General features: G+C 40.6%; 1 pseudogene; it reads left to right on the forward strand.

Moving 5' to 3' along the window:
• Window positions 1-688: 688 nt before the first annotated feature.
• Window positions 689-19,889, forward strand: LOC110592167 (annotated as a pseudogene).
• The last annotated feature ends 1,817 nt before the right edge of the window (window positions 19,890-21,706 follow it).

Consider the following 21,706-nt stretch of genomic DNA (forward strand, 5'->3'; position numbering starts at 1 on the left):
TTTCAAATAATAAACTAACTTTATATTCCTGGAATAAAATCCACTTTGGCATGCTTTTTATGTATTGCTGGATTGAATCTGCTAATATTTTCTTAAGTTTATTCAAATCTATGTTCATGTGGGATATTGGTCTGTAACTTTAAAAAATATTTTTGTCAAATATTGTTGTTGAGGTTATGTTAGCATCATAAAAATGGTAAGTGTTCACTTCTATTTTCTGAGTCTCCTTCTTAAAATCTTAAATAGAAAAACTGATAAAACCTGGAATTTCTTTGTGGGAACATTTTGATTGTAACTTCTATTTATTAGATATAGAGTTATTTAATATTGCATGTCTTTTTACATCAGTTTTTGTAAGTTGAATTTTTCCAAGTTCATCTAGTTGGTGTTCGGAGATAATTTCCCATGGATTTGTCAAATTTCTGTATGTTTTGTGAGCTAAAGCACTGACAGCATTTGTCTCAGACTGTCTTTTGAAGATATTTGTATGGCAAATCACCTTGGAAGATAGAAATGGTTTCTCTGTCTGGAATAGAGGGTAGGTTTGTTGGTTGTCCAGTATAATAAAGATAATGTCTTCCTCTAGGGCAAATGTCAGGCAGGTTTGCTTGCAGTTCCTTTTCAAAGATTGGAGTTTTTCAACCTCAGGATTCCTCAGCTATGACACAAACCAACTGCGTGTGCAGCATCCTCTAGAACTACTGTGTGACCTGCTGGAACTTAAGGATCAAGGGAGAACCTGTTCAAACATGAAGCCCATGAGACTTGCTGTGAGTAATATTCTCCTTTGTCTCTGATCTAGGAGTCTTGTGTCTTCTGCCAGCGTACACAAAACTGTCAGTCTAGCTCATTAGCTTGCAAATATAGTGATATCTTTACAGTTCTTGACAGTTCAGTACACTTTGCATTTTTTGACAATTGGCATAGATTGCTTATAATACCCCTTAATTATCATTTGAATGTAGATTAGTTAAAAAAAAAAAACCTGCCTCTTTCATTCAATTTATTGTTCTTTCTCTCTGTCTCTGTGTGTGTGTGTGTGTGTGTGTGTGTGTGTGTGTGTGTGTGGTGTTTGATCAATCTCGCTAGGGGTTTATCAATGTTATTTTTTAATGACAACTTTTGATTTCATCGATTTTCTCAATTTTGTCTTTTTTATATCATTAATTTCTGCTCTTATGTATTACCTTTATTGTACTTATTTTGGGTTTAATTTTCTCTTTTTTTGCTAGTTCCTTAAGAGGAAACCTAGATGATCAATTTTTTATATTATTTTTATTTTCTAATAAAGGCATTTAATGTAATAAATTGCCTTCTAAGATTGCTTTAATGTACCTAACAAATTTTAATGTGTGGTATTTTCATTACCATTCATTTAAAAGTATTTTCTAATTTCCCCTGTGATTTCTTCTTTGACTCATGGGTTATTTAGATGTGTGTAGCCAACTTTCCAAATATTTGAAGATTTTCTAGATGTCTTATTATGATCAATTTCTAATTTAATATTATAGTGGTCAGAGAGCATACTCTGTATGTCTACCTTGGTGAATGCTCCATGTGCATTTGAAAAGAATATCTCTTCAGTATTGAAATTATTGGGTATTGTTCTAAAATATCAATTAGTTTTGGGACTGATGGCAGTTTTCAGACTTTCTATATTATTACTGATTTTGTCTCTTTATTTCATCAATTACTGAGAGAGGATGTTAAAATTACCTATTTCTACCTTTTTTTTAAAAGATAGATTTACACATTTTGCTTTTCATTCTCTTGGATTTTGTCCATGTATTTTGAAATGCTTTTATTAGGAGCATGAATATTTAGAGGATTATTATGTTTCCTTGATGACTCACCTTTTTAAAATCATTAAGTAATGTCCCTCTTAAACCCTGGTAGTACCCTTGATCTTGAAATTTAATTTGTCTGTTATTATTATAGCCACACAACCCATCATAGAGTTGGTGTTTGCATGTTTCATCTTATGGCACACATTTACTTTTCACCTATCTGTGTCTTTGTATTTAAAGTGGGTTTCTTGCATGGCATCTAGCTGGCTCAGATGCAACTGTTGATCTCTGGATTGTGAGTTTGAGCCCCACGTTAGGTGTAGAGATTGCTTAAGGAAATTTTTTTTTAAAGTTATTAAAGTGGGTTTCTTGCAAATAGCATAGAGTTATGTCTTGTATTTTTAACCCAGTCTGACAATCTTTGTTTTTCAGTGGGAGTGTTTAGTTAATTTAAAATTAATATAATTATTGGTATGGTTGGATCTGAGTATATCATACTGCTATTTGTTCTGATAGTTCCATTTACTCTTTGTTTCACCGTTCATTTTTTGATGACTTCTGTTGGGTGAATTGAATATGATTTTTTACTTATACGTATCTCCACCATTGACTTTTTAGCTGTACTTTTTTTTAGTGTTTGCTCTAGATATTAAAACATGCATCTTTAACTTAACATAGTGTATCTTCAAACAATATTTAATTATATAACACAATGGAAAGAATCCCACAATGGTATAAAGAAGCTTATCCCCTCCCTCAATCCTTTGTGTTCTTGTGGTTATAAATTTTACCTATACAATGCTATAAGTCCAAGAATACATTGCTATTATTTTTGTTTTAGACAATCAAAAATTATATATGTATGATGTATATATCAACATACCATTTCTGCTGCTCCTCATTCCTCCTTGCAGATACTCAGAGGTGATTTCTCTCAATTCTCCTGCCAGGCCTCAAGTCTTCTGAGTACTAGCCCCACGAACTTAGTGAAGGACTGTGGGAAAAAGCTGCTGAATACATACTTGCTCTGTGACTGGGGAACCATGGGGTTCAAATCCACTATGCCACTATACATGTGACTGTGTGATACTGTGATTTATAAGAAATATATCTGGTCCTTGCCCACAAAACCAGTTCCTGGTTTATAGATCCCACAAACTCGGGATTTCCTGAGATAAGAGCAATGGGAGCACCTTTTGTTACATTTGGTCTCTTGTCCTTAATTCCAGAAATTGCTTCAGATCCAGAAAGGTGAAATGGGTGTCTTGTTATTCATAGCAAGCCCCTTTCTACCACAATTGGGTTTATGTTAATGAGGTAACTTTTGGAAAGCACCTAAAGAAGGGGGCTGGTGGCCAGGGGAGCCAACCATGAAGAGAAGGTTAGGACTCTCAGTCCCACCCCCTGATTTCTGGGGATGGGAGAGAGGCTGGAGTTTAAAACCATCATCAATTGCCATTGACTTAATCAACCATGCCTATGTAATGAAGCCTCCACAAAAACCCAAAAGGACAGTGTTCAGAGAACTTCTGGGCTGGTAAACGCATGAAGATAAGGAAAGGTGGCACATCTGGAGAGGGCATGCAAGCTCTGTGCCCTTCCCCACACCTTACCCTAGGCATTGCTTCCATCTGGTTGTCCTTGAGCTATATCCTTTTGTACCCTTACGGTAATCTAGTAAGTAAAATGTTCCTCTGAGTTCTATGAGCCACTCTAGCAAATTAGCTGAACCCAAGGAGGGAGTTATTGAGACTGTTAGGTAGAAGCTAGACAGGAACAGTGGAAGGAACACCCAGAGGCAGAGTCCCAAGTCCTGGAAGGGGAATGATAGAGACAAGAGCTGAAGGCAAGGAAATTGATAACAAGGTTACACATTAAAAGCCTGGGAGTACAACATCCTGACATTGCAGCTTTCAAGACAGATCAAGAGCCACAGGTGCAGGTGTAGAGCATGCACTCTCCTCTTCCTCCTCTGCCCCAGGGTAACCTCTAGACTTATTATAATACATTTGCCTTGTGGGTATAGCCCCACCGCCCCCATGGAGAAAGGCTGCCAGAATTGTTCAGGTACAAACCTTGCAGGGTCAAAAACTGCCCCCCCCAACCTGTGGGAGGAGTTCTCCAAATGACTGGAAGCAGCCTCTTTTAGAGAACACCCCACTGCGCGTCACAGCTCTTCCCAGCCAAGAAAGCTGCAGCAGTTATCCAATCCCTAAACAACCTAGGGCTGGTTCCATCTCATGAAACCTGCCTCTCCCCACCTTGGGCCCCTCCCCCACCTTGAGAGTGTACTTTTGCTTTAATAAACTGCTTTGTGCTTCTACTTTCCTTCTGGCTATCTTTTGTCTGAGCATGGATCCTCACGTAAATCTTCTCATGGGAATCCAAGGATTGGGACCTCCATTCCCACAGTACAGACTGTCCCACTGGTAACAAGGTCTCCAATCTATAGCCTATCAGTCAGAAGCACAGGTGGTCATTGCAACTGGCATTTGAAGTGGCAGAGAAGGCAGTCTTTTAGGATTGAGCCCTTAACCTGTGGAATCTGATTCAATCTCCAGGTAGAGAGTATGAGAATTGAGTTGAATTGTAGGACACCCAGATAGTGTGCAGAAAATTGTTGGATATATGGGGAAGAACCCCACACACATTAGAAATTGGTCTCAGAATACCCCTTGTAGGTCATTAAAAGTTCATTGAGATTTTGCCTGTTTTTTCCTTCCCCCTATCAGTATCAGATTTTCCACTCTGCCAGGGATGAAGGTGGCCCTGGGTCTCTTTTCTCCTAAGAAGGGCTGGTCACTTTCGGGGGAATGTAGTTCATTTAGATATCTTTGTGTTCTTATCTCTCTGACAGATGAAGGAAAGAATGCCCGCAGCTATGATTTAGTAACTTCTCTGGAGTGCTTTTGCTGCTAGAATGAAAGCAACAGTTTCTCGTGACTTTTTACATCCCTACAGGAAGTGGCAGTCACCCGCTGTCACTTTAAATTTGTCTGTGGAACTCAATCCCTCAGTGAAAATTGGTATAAGCCTATGACTTCTGTGATCACTTTCAGTTAATAAAAAGGTCTTACAGTCAGCAATTCAAAAGTTTAGTCCAAATTAATAATAAATCCTTAAAATTTCATTTAAGTTTCCCCTTTCTCTTGTCCAGCTTGACACCAGCAGTAGAAGAGGGGGCATCACTGGCTTTCTCTTACCTGCCCTGTGCTTTTGCCCTTCGTCTTGTCTTTCTAATCTGCTTTCAGACCCCTGCGAGGTGGAGAGAGTGGGGAGAGCAAAGAGTGAGGAAGCAGAAAAGCCTCAATTGAACAACACCAATTTCTGGCTGTGGTGGATTTTTTTTTTTTTTTAAACTCAGCACTTCCTTGAGATCTTTCATGGATTCTTGGAGACCTGTGTCTGTCTCCCTCATTATCAGGGAATCTCTCACCTGACTTACCCTCCATAAAGGTAGATCCATCTCTATTGCAATGGGTCTTTTATACTTTCCTCAGCTCTTAGCACTCTGGCTTCAGTTTGGCTGTGACTTTTGCTTCCAGGTGTTCCTGTTGAACAAAACCGCAGACGTTCCACGCTGTCCTTGCCCTGAGGAAACACATTCTTTGACCAACTTTAGGAGAGCAGGTTCCCCTGTAGCTGTCTCTTTGTTTATCTTCTAAGCAACTAGCCACACAACTCTTACCTTTAGGTTTTCTAGATGGACTGTATGGCCATGTTATTAAACTCTCTGGGAAACCATCTTGAAGCATCTTTCTTTGTCAGGATGTGAAGAGTAAGGATCCCCAGTGCTCCCCCATAGGGAATTAGGATTCACAACCCAAGACTACTGTCTCCAAAATACTTGCTAATCTCCAAACCCCAACCTCTTTACAACCTTTCTGTGGGTGAGAAGCTTAAGAGTTACAAACCTGATTTTTCACCTCCTTTAGAAATTATATGATCTTTTACCTCACTTTGGGATTGTGAAACACTAGATAATAGGCCCAACATAGAGTTGCTTATGTTAAGCCCCATGTTACCAAACCAAAACTTTACTTAATAACAGTTTTGGCTCTCCCACAAAGGGAATCTTAAACCAGTCAGTCAGGAATTGCCCGGTCAGCACTAGTTAGGTAATCTTCCTGATAGACCCTTGCTATCCCCTAAAGGAAAGTAACCTTGTGATAACCAACCTACTTTTGTCTAGTGTAACTTCCTTATTCCTGTTCCTTTCTGCCTATAAAAGTCCTTCATTTTGTACAGCTTTTTGGAGCTTCTTTCTATCTGCTAGATTAGAGGCTGCATGATTCATGAGTCATTAAATAAAGCCAATAAGATCTTTAAAATTTATTCCATTGGATTTTGTTTTTTAACAAAATGTAACATCTTGGTGCCTCAGTGGAAACTTGCATTTAAAAAAAAATCCTGTTCTACTTGAAGTCATGAAAAATTGAAAACAACCCACAGTCTAGTAATTAAAGGATATTGGGCTATAACTCTTCAATATAATATTCTGTAGCACCCTCCAAAAAAGAATGAGGACACTCTTATTTGTTGATTTGAAATTATCCCTAAAATATAGTGTTAAGCAAAAAAAAAGGAACAGTGTGTAGATACAGGATGCAATTGCTATTTTTAAAAAAGTGGAAATAGATATGTTTTTGCTAGTGTTTAATAAAATATCTCTGATAGGATATACAGGAAACTGGTTGCCTCTAGGGAGGGATATTTGGTAGCCAGGGATAGCTTTTTGTACTTTTTGAAATTTGAACCAAGTGAATATATAATTATGTTTAAAAAGAAGATAATGTTAAATTGAAAAAATGCATGTACAGTGAGGAAGTAAAGATTAAACTGATCCTTTCCAGAGCTTGGCTGTGAAGGAAAGAAAAGAGCAGGAGCCAGAACTGGGTGCAAGGTTGAGGAGTGATGTTTTATTTTTTGTAGCAATGTCATGGCTATTCCATGATTTGTATAAGACTATGATGGAATTTTGGAAATGCTACTTCTAAATTATGGCTCCTTGGAATATTGAATATTTTAGGCTAAAGGAGTTTGAGAAAACAGCAGAAGCAGGAAGGTCACTCTGACCTTACCCCCACTGGTCTCCCCTGCAAGAGGTCATAAGACCCTCATATGAGAGGTGCCCTCTCAATACCTGGAGGGAGAAAACACCCTTATCTGCAAAGACAAAGAGATACCAAGAAGAATCCTAACAAACAGGTCTTAGTAATTTCCCCCAGTTTATTGCACTTCCTTCAAACTCTCTGAAATATCATATTTCTACATGACTGCCTACTCTTCAATCCAAGCATAAAAGTACTCAGGTCCAACTGTTTCCTCAGGTCCTCATTTCCTTATGAAGGCTCCCATGTCACATAAAACTTGTATGCAAGAAATTTGTATGGTTTTCTTTTGTTAACCTTTCTTTGTGTCAGTTTAATATTCAGATCCAGCCAGGAACCCCAACAGGGTCAAGGAAAACTTGTTCATTCCCTACAGCTATTATATTGAATCATGACATCCTTCTCCCACCCAGGTATTTATTGACACCCACTGATTTACAGGAGACTTAGGGTCCTCCTGGGAAATCTTGAGCTGTATCCACAATGGGGATTCAGACGTATATCAATATGTCTCCCAAATGGTGTTTGACTAGAGAGGGTGGAGAAGAGACTGGAATATTTGATAGGACTGTTGTCGAGAGAACTCTAAGGAGTTATGTTCTGAGTTTGTCATTCACATAGAAAATAGTGTGCAAGGAACCCTCTGGAGTTGTACAAAGCTTCAGGTCTGTTGGGACACACTTGCCATTAAGCTTCTTAAAAAACATTAGGGCAGAGGTTTGGGAGCCATAACCTTCTCTTCTGTCTGCATACGTAGTTGTCCAGGCACCATGCAATGTACTGATGCTAGTGTCCTCACTGAAAACATTGGCAGGCAGGGTGGTCAGCAGGACTCTACACCCCAGCATGGAGCCCTAGCTCAGCAGAGGTGAGGCCAGCAATTAGATATATTGCAGATTCGGCTGGAATCTTCAGAGGCTGCTGAGCTGGAGACAACAGTGCCAATAACTCTCCAGCAATGGATGATAGAACCTCGACACAGGGGCAGGGAGTGGGCTAGGAGAGGTAGGTCTCTGGCAAGGCAGCAGCAACCAACACAGCTTTTTCATGAATATATGTAAGATCCCCCTTCCTTTTGGGGATCTCACATATACTGGAGACAGAGGTGGGTGGAGGTTGGGGTTAGAATACTTGGCAAGTTGCAGGAAAACTTTTGTAAACTACTTTTTTTTTTTAACCCGGTACAATTTGAGTTCAATCTGGAAGCTGATGAAACCTGAGAGCATTTGGGTTCCATAATATTTTTATTTATTTATAATTTACTTTTTGTGTAATAGAGATTTGTATATGTTTATTAGCTGTGTTTGAGTAATTAAGAGGAAGAACTTGAACATAAAAGAATATAAGTGAGGGAGGAAATAAACCAATTTGTCAAGGTCCTGGTCCTAGAATTGGGGGGAATGGTGGAGAGATAGGATCCAAAAAGGGCACCTTTTCTGCAGAATCAGGAGGAGAAGGGGAGAGGAAATGGATTTGTAAACATGGATTGGACTTCCTCAGTGCAGTCAAGGGCTGTCTCGTCTGCTGAGAGATGAGTAAGACAAGAGTGGACTGGGAGTCTTGAGGAGAGCCCTGAAGGTTTAGCTACTCCTTTTGGGGAATTGTGGTTGACTAGACAACCATAAAATAATTGTTGAGTGGTGCCAAGGGCCCCACTGGAGTTGAAGACCATGAATTTTAAGTGACATAGCCTTCCCTGACCCCTTAAGTCTCTAGGTTAGGTGCCTTCCTGTGGGCTTCCATGGTAGTCTGAATTTCCATATGATAATTATTTACCACACTATGGTGTAGTTGTTGAGCTTCCCTGCTCCGAGAAGGAGGAAGCTCTCTCTTATTCACTGTTGTATTCTTTTCTGAGTCTAGTATAGTTTCTTCTACTATTTTTAATGCATAGCAGATGCTCAACAAATATTGGCTGAATAAGCATCAGCAATATGGCAGTTGTGAGATTTCTCCCATCACTTTCAGATGCCAGGGTAGAGAAGCAAAAGAGATGGATGGTGTAAATGGTCCAGAGTGAGTAGAAGATTTTCAGGTGGGTTTAGTAGGGGGTGAAGATGTTAAGGGAGCTGGCAAGAGCCTTGTTGACACATGCTCCATGAAGATTGGGTTGGACAGGATTTGAGAGGTGGTGCATGCCAAGGTGAGGGAAAAGTCTGGGGCGAGGCCATGGGAGTGGAGTGTTTATGGGGATCATTAGAGCTGGAGCAGAGCTGGGATGTGATGTTGGCAGGTCCAGATGTGCTCCTGGCCTTGACATTCTACTTCTCAGTGCATTCCTCACAACCTAGTGGGAACCTCCCACCACCAAGGATAAGGAGGAGGAAAAAGTTTAAACAACAAATAGATCCTACTTGAAAAACAGATTTGTGAGTGGGAGAAGAAAACAGACGTTGGAACTTGATTTTTAAATGACAATCTTGACATTAAATTCTTACAGAGAATTTTTCTTTCAAATAGTTAACATGAGATTTGCAAAATCATGTCATTAAACTAGCCTTGGGTCAGTATTATCTTGGCTTTGAAAGCGGGGACCATACCCGAGTCATCTTTGTAGGCCCTGGGCCTAGCATATAGAGTATTGTCCAGTAGGCTGACATTGACCTAAAGTCTATCCCCTGGTCTTGCACTTAATTACTATACTAATAATTAGAACCTATTTCCACTGACACCCTGATCAATTAAATTCACATGCCTGTTTTTTGAGCTATCCAAGAGTTTCCCTTTCTAGCTTGCAGATATTCTGTTTAGGTAATACCAGGCAAGGCAACAAGACAAGCTTTGTACAGATTTCGGAACTTTATGAGTGAGGAACACTCACAGGTTCTGGAAGACTGCATTAAGAATGAATGTCTGCTGGGATATGAAACGTCACATCACTCTCACAAATAGGTTCTGGATATCCTCTCTTGGAAAACCCTGAGCCAAGGGGGTTCCCACTCTCAAGGAGTTTCCAGTCAGATGGAGAATGGTGAGAATGACACAAATAACTACAAAAGAAGCAGAATTGTGGAGGAGCCAGAAGGAAGATAAAAGGCCATGGAAATTAACAGAGAGAAAGACACAGCACTCTGCGGTACATAAAGGGCCTTCATTAATTACACTATTATAAATAAACAACTTTTATAAGTTGCATATTACTAATATATTTTACATTGATGAATAGTAAAATTGTAATAAAATTATGGTATTAAATCATAAAATGAAAAGTTAGTTCGTAGAATGCCATAGCAATTCCAAGGAATATAACTAATACATGATCTGAAATTAATACTTGAAGATCAAGAAGCAATACAGCAATTGAGAAAGGAGTTATTAAATGATGATGTCACAATTGAATATTAATGTGGAGGAAAATAATTTAAATCCATGCCTCATCCCTAAAATTTCATTAAGTTCCAAATGAATTGTGGGTTAAATTGTATTACAATCAGAAGAAAATAGAGTCTATTTCTCCCACCTATGAAGAAGAGATATGTGTCTGTTAAGTTATAAATTTTATATCATTTAATAGAATAAATCTAAGAAATATGACACATTTCTCTTAGAATGGGAAAATTATAAGACCAACATATAATACAAACTTACTGTTAAAAATAAAGAAATTTTATATATGTATATATATATATATATATATATATATATATATATAGTCAGAACCCAAAACATGGAGGCTTAAAATGATAACCATTTATTTAGCGCCTGAGTCCATGGGTTGGTAACTGGGACTGATTCACTGCTCCTTCTGCTGGTCTCTGCTGGCTTACTCAGGCATCTGGGGTCAGTTAGGTGGTCTGTCCTCTAAGGGTTGGCCAGCTGTCGGCTTGACGCAATGGGGCACCTGCTCTCATCATCTGAAAGTCTCATCGAGGTTTGTTCATGTGTGGCAGATGGGTTCCAAGTGCAGCCAGAGGGCAAACCCCAATGCACAAGTGCTTTACATGTGTCCGCCTGAATCACACTGGCTACTGTTCAATGAGCCAAAACAATGACATGGTTGGTCCCAGAGTCCATGTGGGAAGCCATTGCCAAAGTGTGCGGAATCGACGAAGGGGCAGATCTGTGGCCATTTTTGTCATCTACCCCACATCATAATTGGCAAGGGAGCCTGGCAGCTCTACCACAGAGAACAGCAGATCATCGTGTGGAAACTTCCTAACAGTAATAGTGATTAAAGAAATGCACATTAACGTTGGCTTCTAGCTTTTATTTTGTAGAGGAGGAGACTGAGGCCCAAAGCTTTGTTAAGATGGTGCAGAAGATGACTTCCCAGCCTGCTGACCAAACAAGGTCTTTGATGCCAAGTCCAATGATAAAGGGCAAATCTGAGTTCGAACTCAGCTCCAGCATTTTCAAGTGGTATCACTTGTATAATATCACTAAGCCTCAGTTTCATCTCTATAAACTTGGAAAAATAATAACTACTACATAGATTATGAGGGTCAAATGAAATCATGTGAAAATACTCTGCGAGTGTCCTGGTACCTGCTCAGTTCATGCCTCCTCCTTCCCTTTTCTATGATGTAATCTTATAAAACCAGCAACAAAGCAAAGCAAAACAAGAAAAACTCAAACAAAACACAGAAGCAAAATAAATAGATAAGCCATAGGGGCCAAGAAGAAACTGCTACGTTTGTATATAACCAGTGATTGTTTATACAGTTATTAATTCGTTAATTATTGAGTGCCCTTTCTGGACCTGGTCCCATGCTAGACAATGGAAATACATCCCCTGCCTTCATGGATAAGTCTAATGGCAGAGATGGACAATAACCAAAACATCACATCAGTAAGTATGAAATGGTGGCCTTAATTAGTGCTATAAAGGACTCTTGATTAGTGCTAATAGGAGAGCATATAATAGGAAGACATAGCCCAATTAGGAGTGGGAGGGGGCCAGGGAAGACCTCCCTGAGAAATGAATGGGTTGGGGTATGAAGGGGACAGTGATGGTTATCTAAACCAGGGTAGGGTCATCAGAAAGGGTCAAACCACTTGGTTCTAGGAAATGACAAGTAATTGTCTTAATCCTTAAAGCAATGTGAAGTCAGGGAAAGACATAGAAAAATTTGGGATTTGAAAAGCTTTTTCTGGAATCAGAGTAGAGAACAGATCAGAGGAGAGAATGAGTGGCTGCAGGGAGGTGAATTAGGAGACTATGGCAGGAGTCTTGTAATTTATAATTTAGTTCAACTTTCCGTAAAGTAATTGTAGACCTATTCATTCTACTTTGATATGTCCTAAGGAAATACACCCAAATACTTGTACATTCATTAAAAATGATCAGTGACTAACATTAGACTAATAACATACATTTCGGAATGAATAAAGTTAACTAAATGGGTTTAGACAGCCAAGTCGGTGTTAAAATCCATATATATTTTCAACGACCAACAGGTCATAATTTTTTTTGTCATTATCAATTTTAAAAATTGCCTTTCCTTCCTAGTTTGGCCAGCTTATGATAACAACTTTCCAAGCAATATTGGAAGTTTGACCTCCTTATTAGTAGTAAAATTTGTACAGACATCTCAAAAGTCTGGATTATTCCAGGTAAAGTTTGGATTTCGGCTTTACCTTGGTTGCAGTTATTTGAAGATACCATGAGCTGAATTAATCTCACACAAATTCCTAATTAAGTGAAGCTTTTTTCCTGATCTTCAACTAACTGTTCTAACTGCCCCCAAAAAGAATAGACCCTAAAAATCCTGAGTGTTGTCAGGAAAATTTGTGAAAAGCTATGTAACGGACCACTAAGATTATGGGGCATCTACAATGGTAAAACTAGACACTGTCTAGGGCACTGTTTGTGATTATCTGTTTTTCATTGTTTTGATATATTTTATAGTTCTGTACATCGTGAAAAATAAATAACAATCCAAATGATTCTTGCCCATAGAAATATCATTGAATAGTGTTTAGTGAAAAGAAGTGACTAATTTTGCATCTTTTGTAAATTCACTTCAGCATTCCTGCTGCTGATATATCTGTGTTTCTCGGACTTTTCCTTTGAACAGGTTCTAACTTCTTATTGACTCTCTCATTAATTCATGCAGTAAATAAAATCTTTGACCTGCATTCATTTTATTTATTTATTTTTTTAAAGATTTTATTTATTTATTTGACAGAGACAGCAAAAGCAGGAACATAAGCAGGGGGAGTGGGAGAGGGAGAAGCAGGCTTCCTGCTAAGCAGGGAGCCCAACTCGGGGCTCGATCCCAGGACCCTGGGATCATGACCTGAGCTGAAGGCAGATGCTTAACGAATGAGCCACCCAGGCGCCCTGACTTGCATTCATTTTAAATGAAAGTTTTGTTTTTATGTTAAAAAAAAAATTATCCTTTTTCAGTGTCTAGTTTAGAGTGTCCTTAGCATTGAGCTGGGGCCTGTGAGACACACAATTTGATACACATGTAATAGTTGCAAACTATAAGGGGGCAAGTAAGCAGATTTTACAGTCGAGACTTCAGGTTGTCCCTGGATTTGAGAAAAGAGGGAGATTGGGGCTGGAGTCACCAAAAAAAGATTTCCGAGAAAAGGTATGGTTTCAGGGCTAGGACTTCAGAAAGCCCAGAAGAGATGGAAGATAGAACCTGCTGTGGTAAGATAGGGAGGAAATCAGCATGGTTAGGTCAGAGAGATTTGCTCTTTGACAAGGGCCTGGATGGAAAAAATGCCTGGGTGGCTCAGTCAGTTAAGCATCCCACTCTTGATTTTGGCTCAGGTTGTGATCTTGGGGCCCTGAGATCGAGCCCTGTGTCAGGTTCTGCACCCGGCTTGATTCTCTTTCTCCCTCTCCCTCTGCCCCTCCCCACCTGCTCCCACTCTCTGTCTCTCAAAAAAAAAATTAAATTAAATTAAAAATAAATAAATAAATAATCAAGTCTAAATTTTATTTCGCATCAACTATGTACAAGGCAATGGGTGCCACAGATTCTCAAGCCTGACTACCCATTAGAATCACCTGTGGGAATGTAAAAATGCTGCTGCCCAGGCCCCATTATCAGAAATTCGAATGTAATTGGTCTGCGAAGGGAGGTGCCAGGGAAAATCCTCCAGATGATTCTAAAATGAAACCAAGTTAATGAACTACTGTGCTATGCAATTTACAAGCGTCCTTTGATTTAATTTTAACCCTTCTAGTAACCCCCTAAGAGAGGTATTTTTGTCCTGGTTTTCTAGAAGGGGGAACAAAGGCTCAGAGAGACTTGGTGATTTGCCTCGAGGGGCTGCTAAGACAATGAGGGAAATCTTGATTAGTGGTGGGTGGTTTGTGGAGAACACTCCAGATGGAGAGAAAAGCAATTGGAGTAGTGACATTGCATTCCTCTAGGGTATTAAAGAAATGTTAATAGAAGCAAATAGGACCCACAAAAAACAAATGAATACAAAGGTAACAAAATGTGACTCATTTGGGGAGTCTTACTAAAATGGAGAGTCTGGGATGGAGATTCTGCCTTTCTGATGATGCTGGTCCCCAGTGCACATTCTGATGTTTTTTTAAGATTTATTTTAGAGAGAGAGAGTGCATGTATAAGTGGGGAAGGGGCAGAGGGAGAGAATCTTCAAGAAGACTCCCCACTAAGCACAGTGCCGCGTGCAGGATTCAATCTCACGACCCTGAGATCAAGACTTGAGCTGAAACCGAGAGTCTTGACGGTCAACCGACTAAGCCACCCAGGTGCCCCCACATTCTGAGTTTTAATTGTAAGTTTTAGATAGCATGGTCAATGCAGACCTCTGTGGCTCAGTTTCTTTTTCTGTAATTGGGGTCAATAATTGATCCTACTGATGTAGATGTTGGGGTTCAGGGCAATCAATAAAGAATTCTTGCGACATCTCTGGTTCAAGAAGGTGGTTTTATTAAAGCACGAGGACAAGACCCATGGGCAGAAAGAGCTGCACTAGGGTTGTGACAGGTGTCTGATTATATACTTTCAAGTTGGGAGGGGGTTAGGGACAGCACAAGCCTACAAGAAAATCCAGAAACAAGGTTTCCAGGACCCTGAGGGGGGCTAGCTATTGTTAGGAAAAGGTCATTTATTATTGATTAATAAAAACTCAGTTATGAGACTCCAAATGTTTATCAGTGGGCCATATATCTTGGTGGGGGAGATAGAGATAAAGGAAGTTTCCAAAGGAATTTTTGTATGTATAAAGTAGACTCACAGGATCCTGGGGGGTCGGGGTAATGTTAAGCTAAGATGGCCTTTTGCCTGTAGCCGTGTTGACATTGAGGCAACTGAGTTCCTAGAGGAAGGTCACTCCGCCTGTTTCAAGGACTTGTGGATGGGCTGTAAGCAGTAGGGAAATTTAATGTTTTCTTTTGCCTTTGTTTCCCACATCAGTACTACATGAAAGTTGTTTATGCATTAAAGCACAGTATCTGGGATGTAGTAATCACTCTACAAACTTTCGTGATAACTCTGTAATTTGCTTTAACTTTTAAAAGACTTCTCTTCAGAGCAACATGGCATCCTTCTGGGGGTTAAGGAAATGCTGATAGAAGCAAACAGGACATAGGAAAGTTAGGGTAAGCGATATGCACCCTCCCTTTGCTGACATTATTTCCATCTATGGAAATAACAAGTATGAGTCTTGTGAAATTTGGTGGTCTCGGTATACAAGTGGGGAGCTGAACTTTTTTGAATGTATTTGGGTTTATTAAACCCCATAGTAATTTTAGTACTACTTTTCTGTAAAAATGAATGTCAATATATGAAATAAAGTAGGAGTCTTACTTCTATCTTTTTATTTTAGACATATAGTGAAATTCATGGGAATACAAATATAGGAATTACATTAAATTAGGGATATTTTATATTAAAAGTCATATAGTGAAATTCATGGGAATACAAATATAGGAATTACGTTAAATTAGGGATATTTTATATTAAAAATTTCTATGCTAGAAAATGTTCTTAGGCCATAAACAGCAAGCTAGGATTATATAGATTATATAAGTTGATTTTAGTAACTAAGATACAGTTCCTTTTCAACAGATGCTCATTTTCAAAAATCTGTTTTTTTTTTTAAATGTATGTAAAGCTGAGAAGCCCCTCCATGCTTTGCCCTACCTTTAGAAAAATTCTCTAGAGAACTTCATGTCAAGAAATTTTATGATAAAGGAGAAAACAATTCTACATTTTACTGTTTGGGAGTTCGGTTTTTCTTTTCTATATAGTATGGTTATCATACTGGAAGAATCTTGTGTAGAACTATAATCTGGTTACAGATCCTTGTTATTAGCGTCAACGATAATTACACCATATATTTTTGACAGTTTTTACAATCTATACAGGGCTTTCACATACATTATTTTCATTTAATATGTTCCACAACTCTGAGTGGGAGGGCAGACAGTTACAACTGTTTATGAAGGAAGACAGGTGAGGTTTGCCCCAATCACATGGCTGATAAATAAGGGAACAAAAATTAGAATCCAAGGCTTCTGATTTTTAACCCAGTGCTCTGTACATGGCCCATCAAGTATTGCACTGAGATTCGGACAATGAATGTAATAATCTTTAATAAAGATTTTGCTAAATATAGTCAATAAAAATGAAAAGGTGTAGGACAATGAACCTGGGGGAAAATCCAGAGAAGAGAAGAAAGCCTGTTCTAATTGTGTTGCCTTTCTTTTATATATACCGACATCTATGTATATTTCAATATATGTGCACCTATATTTATAACTTTACTGAGATATAATGGACATATAACATTACTTAAGTTTAAGATGTACAACATGTTGACTTGGCACACTTCTGTATTTCAAACTGATGACCACCATAGCATTAGCTAACACCTTCATCATGTCACATAATTACTGTTTCTTTTTGTGTGTGTGATGAGAGCATGTAAGATTTACTCTCTTAGCAACTTTCAAGTATATTATACAGTATTATTAACTGTAATGACCATGCTGTATATGAGAACCCCAGAATTTATTCATCTTCTGACTGAAGTTTGTACCCTTTGACCAACATCTCCCCATTTCTCTCACCTCCCTTTCTCTGGTAACCATCCTTCTCTCTGTTTCTATGAGTTTGGCTTTTTGTTTAGATTTCATATATAAGTGATATCTTACAGTATTTATCTTTCCACCCAATCTGCCTGCCTCGCTACTTGCAACCATAAGTCAACCTATTATCCATCTGAGACCAATCCCTTAAACACACCCTAATATTTGCCTGACTGACACACCTCTTTCTTGAGTCCTACTGATATTTTGTTCCACTGGGTGGCCTATAATTCATGTTCTAGCCCTTTGACTCAATTATAAAAGTCACATCACCAGGAATAAAAGGTACATGGCAAGTGAGGAGTTTCATTGTGATGACTGTGGGGTCAGGGTCAGTGAGAAAAACTGAGGAACAGGAGAGATGGTGAGCTGGTTTGGCTGCATACCTTTCAATTTTTAGGTCCTTCAAGTTGTTTACTTTCAAAATGACCCTGGCCTTTGTTAATAATATTTCATAGAGCCTCTTTCCAACTCATATGGCTACCAGCCATGAGAAATCAGGGACTTCATTTTGAGAGCACATTATTTTGGAGGATGAAGATGGTGGAAACATCCAGGGTTTGGCATGTAAGAAAAATGAAGTTGATTTTTTAAACAAACATATCTGCTAATTAGAATGTAACCTTTCTCTGAATCAGTAGTCTTGAAGTTCCTTCTATCTTATTACTTACTCTATCAAAGAACATGGCTCTCACCATAATAGTAACCAATTCCCACGTCTTTCCCAGATCAATGTCTATGTTTTGGCAGGTCTCTCATGTGGGCTTAAAGAACCACATGTGTTTGTAGGCATGCTATCAAGTAGTTTAAAGGACATAAAACTTGTGGTAATATTTTTGGGAGTAAATTTTATTGTTATGGCTTTAAAACACAACCAAATAAAAACAAGAATTCCATTAGTAGTTGAATATTGTAATAATAGAGTTGAGGATAAATTTTACTGTTATAGGAACTATAAAACAGCAATAATAAAAAACACTATTATTGTGAATAAATTGTTTGAGATGACTAACTAGAAAGCTATAAAACACAACAATAAGGAATAATCTAATCACCAGGAAAGATGTGATAATAATTCATCCTTGTTAGTGAGGAGTCCATGGTTCCAGTTCATTGGCCCTGGGTGCTCTAGGTTACTGCTTTCATTCCGTAAGTTTGCAGAAAGATAATCTTTGGCCAGTGAATTGGCAGGAAACCACATATTGCAGTGCAATTGGACATGGGGATTGAGGAAAATCCAATTATCAGTGACTGTTAGGAAAACCCTGTGTAGCAATGCCAAATGTCCTCACAACATACTTTAAGAATTATTTGCAGGTTTCTACTAACAATTTGTATGTACCATTTGCACATTTTCATGTATTTTTAATTTTTATTTATGTCCTTTTGCTTCAGAATAACAGCATGGAATTATATATCTGTTGGAGGGGAAGGCCTATCTATCTCGAGTTCCCTGGAGTGGTCCCCAGGACGTTCCGCAGGCCACTGGCCCTGGCGGTGCTTCCAGCGCTGCGGTCTATGTGCTGTCCCTGCTAGAAGCATCCAAGTTTTATTCTCAGCAAGCAGTCAGGGCTGTCCTTGGACTCAGCGTCATCTTCAGACTCTGGAGTTTACCAAAAGAAGTGAGGCGGCAGTTTGGGGCCATGTTCTGCTGGGTGACAGCCACGCAGTTCCACCTGATGTTCTACTGCACGCGGACGCTCCCCAACGTGCTGGCCTTGCCCGTGGTGCTGCTTGCCTTCACGGCCTGGCTGCAGCTGCAGTAGGCCCGCTTCACCGGCTCTCGGCCTTCGCCATCCTCGTGCTCAAGGCCGAGCTGAGCCTGTTCCTGGGCCTGGTGCTGCCGACACCGCTCTGCACCCGGAGGCTCTCCGTGGCAAAGGCCCTGCGCTGCGCCCTGCCGGCCGGGGCCCTCTGCTTAGGACTGACAGTCGCCGTGGACTCCTATTTTTGGCGATGTCTTGTGTGGCCGGAGGGAAAGGTGCTTTGGTACAACACCATCCTGAACAAGAGTTCCAACTGGGGAACCTCCCCGCTGCTGTGGTATTTCTACTCGGCCCTGCCCCGTGGCCTGGGCTGCAGCCTGCTCTTCGTGACCCTGCGCGCCGTGGACAGGAGGGCCCTGGTGCTGCTGCCGCCCTCGTTGGGCTCGTGGCCCTGTACTCACTGCTCCCGCACAAGGAGCTGAGGTTCGTCATCTACACCTTCCCCGTGCTCAACATCGTGGCCGCCAGGGGCTGCGCCTGCCTGCTGAACAATTGTAAGAAGTCTTGGCTGTATAAAGTGGGGTCCCTCCTCGTGATAGGACACCTCGTGGTGAATGCCACACACTCGACCACAGCCCTGTACGTGTCCCACTTCAACTATCCTGGCGGTGTGGCCATGAGGAAACTGCATGAGTTGGTGTCCCCCAGGACAGATGTCGTTCTGCACATCGACGTCGCTGCCGCACAGACAGGCGTGTCTCGGTTTTTGGAGCTCAACGGTGCCTGGAGGTAGGAGAAGAGGGAGGATGTGCGGCCCGGGTAGGGGCATATGCGGGCTTACAAGCACCTCCTCGTGGAGGCCGCCCCTGCGCACCTGGCCCTCTACAGGGACACACACCGGGTCCTGGCCGGCATCGCAGGCACCACCGGGGTGAGTCTGAACCTGAACGCACTGCCTCCCCTTGACGTCAACCTGAAGACAAAGCTGGTGCTTCTGGAGAGACTCCATGGGCCTTCCTGAAAAGGGGCCAATGTCCTTCCGAGGACATCGGAGCTCCGTCAGCATCCCGGCAGATGAGACAGTACGAGAAACAACGGAACCACGGACGTGCCCTGGACGCAGGCCTGAGGGAAGAGGCCCAGCTCTTCCACGGTCACCCCGGACCACGCACGGTTAGAACAGCAGGGACGGCAGGCCTTGCCCCATGCCTCGGCTGCTGGCCCTGGGCCTCTTGGAGCACCTGAGGAAGCGCCCCCTTCGGGGAAGAGCATGTGAGTCTTTGTGAAGGTGGACAGTGGGAACCTCGGCGCCTGCTGACCGCGACCCCCGCCCCCGCCCGAGCTGCAGGTCAAGTCCTTTGTGGGCACAGGCATGCCGTTTCCATCTCAGACGAAACTCTGGGCAAGTCACAGAGGATCAAGAATAAAAATTTAAATGTTTCCTTAAAAAAAAAAATCTTGCTTTTTATTTGGATAACCATGCATCTTTCTGCCCTGAGTCCATCTTGGTCCAATTCCAAATAGTAGGAGAATGGAAAAAAAAAAAAAAAAAAAAAAAACACCTTCAACTCCTTGGTTCCATTCTCCCTCTGTGGAGCTCACAGCCCCATTAAAACCTTTGCTTCAGAGTTAGGATGACTGAAGTGACTGTTCTGACCCTCACATGGGTGAGGGGAAGAGTGTTGTGGTGTTGCATTTTACCTCTCATTCTGAACATCAACAAAATTCAAATTCAAAAATTTCTGAATCAACAATATCCCAAAGGGACGATGGAAGATCCTAACGATGAAGTTGCTATTATGGTGAGAGCCATGTTCTATGCCAATGGAGTTATCTATACTCACTGCCTCCACTTTCTCACTTGGCTTTCCTTCTTTAATCAACTCCAGTCAGGCTTTTGTCTCTACCACATGTTGACTGAAATTGCTCTTTTCAAGGTCTCCAGGAACCTCTATCCTGCTATATAAGATTGCTAGTTCTCAGTCCTCATCTGACTCCATTTCTGAACAACATTTGGCCCAGCTGGTAACTCCCACTTTCTTAAAATGCTTTTCTCACTTGGCTTCTAGGACACAACAGTCTCGCAGTTTTCCACCTACTTCACTGGCTGTTCTTTCTCAATTTCCGTTGCTGGATTCCTCTCTTCTACCAAGACCTCTAAATGTTAGACCAGCCCATGGCTCAGTCTTTGTTCTTGCCTTCTCTATCTATGTTCACACCCTACATGAGCTCCTCATGTGGCTTCAAACACTATCTCTTATAAGCTGGAGTCACAAATTTGTGCACCTCACTCCAGCTTCCCTCAGCTCCAGCCTGCCATAGTTGCTAACCACTTGGAAATCCCCTGGATAGCTAATAAGCATCTCAAACTTATCAGAGTCAAATACAATTCTTGAGTTTTCCTGTCCTCAAATCTTGTCCTCCCTCAATTTTCCTCATCTCATAAAAAGTCACCACTATTCACCCCATTTCGTGGCCTCAAAGTCTAGGAATTGTTCTTGAGTTTCCTAATTCCTTCACACTTCACAGTTATTCCATAAGCAAATTTGCTTCTAAAATAAATTCCCCGTGTGGCCATGTTGGACCATATCACTATGACTGACTACCCTGAGGCCCCATCATCGCTCCCTTAGAATTCTGGTTTTTTTGTTTCTATTCTGTCTGTTGCAGCAGCCAGACAAATTATTTAAGATATAAAACCAAAACCTTTTCAGTGATTTCTTAGAATAATATTCAAAGTCCATACTATGGCCCATGGTCTCTACAAGGTCTGCCCCCTTGCCTATCTCCTTGACCTCATCTTCCATCACTATTTCAATCCCACTTCACTCAAACACTGGCTTTCTTCCACTTCCTCAATGGGACCAAGTTCATTTCTTCCCTGGGACCCCTATATATGCTCCTCCCTTTACCTGGCACTCTTTTCCTACAACCTTTTTCATGAACCATATCATTTAGAACTTAACTCAAAAATCATCTTAAATAAATCAGGACAGGCCTCTCCATCTCAATATAGTCTTGGCCCATGATCACCCCCATCTCCTTAATTTGATTTCCTTTACTTGAAATTGTGGTTTT

The sequence above is a fragment of the Neomonachus schauinslandi genome, chromosome 3 (genome assembly GCF_002201575.2).
Source record: "Neomonachus schauinslandi chromosome 3, ASM220157v2, whole genome shotgun sequence".
NCBI lineage: Eukaryota > Metazoa > Chordata > Mammalia > Carnivora > Phocidae > Neomonachus > Neomonachus schauinslandi.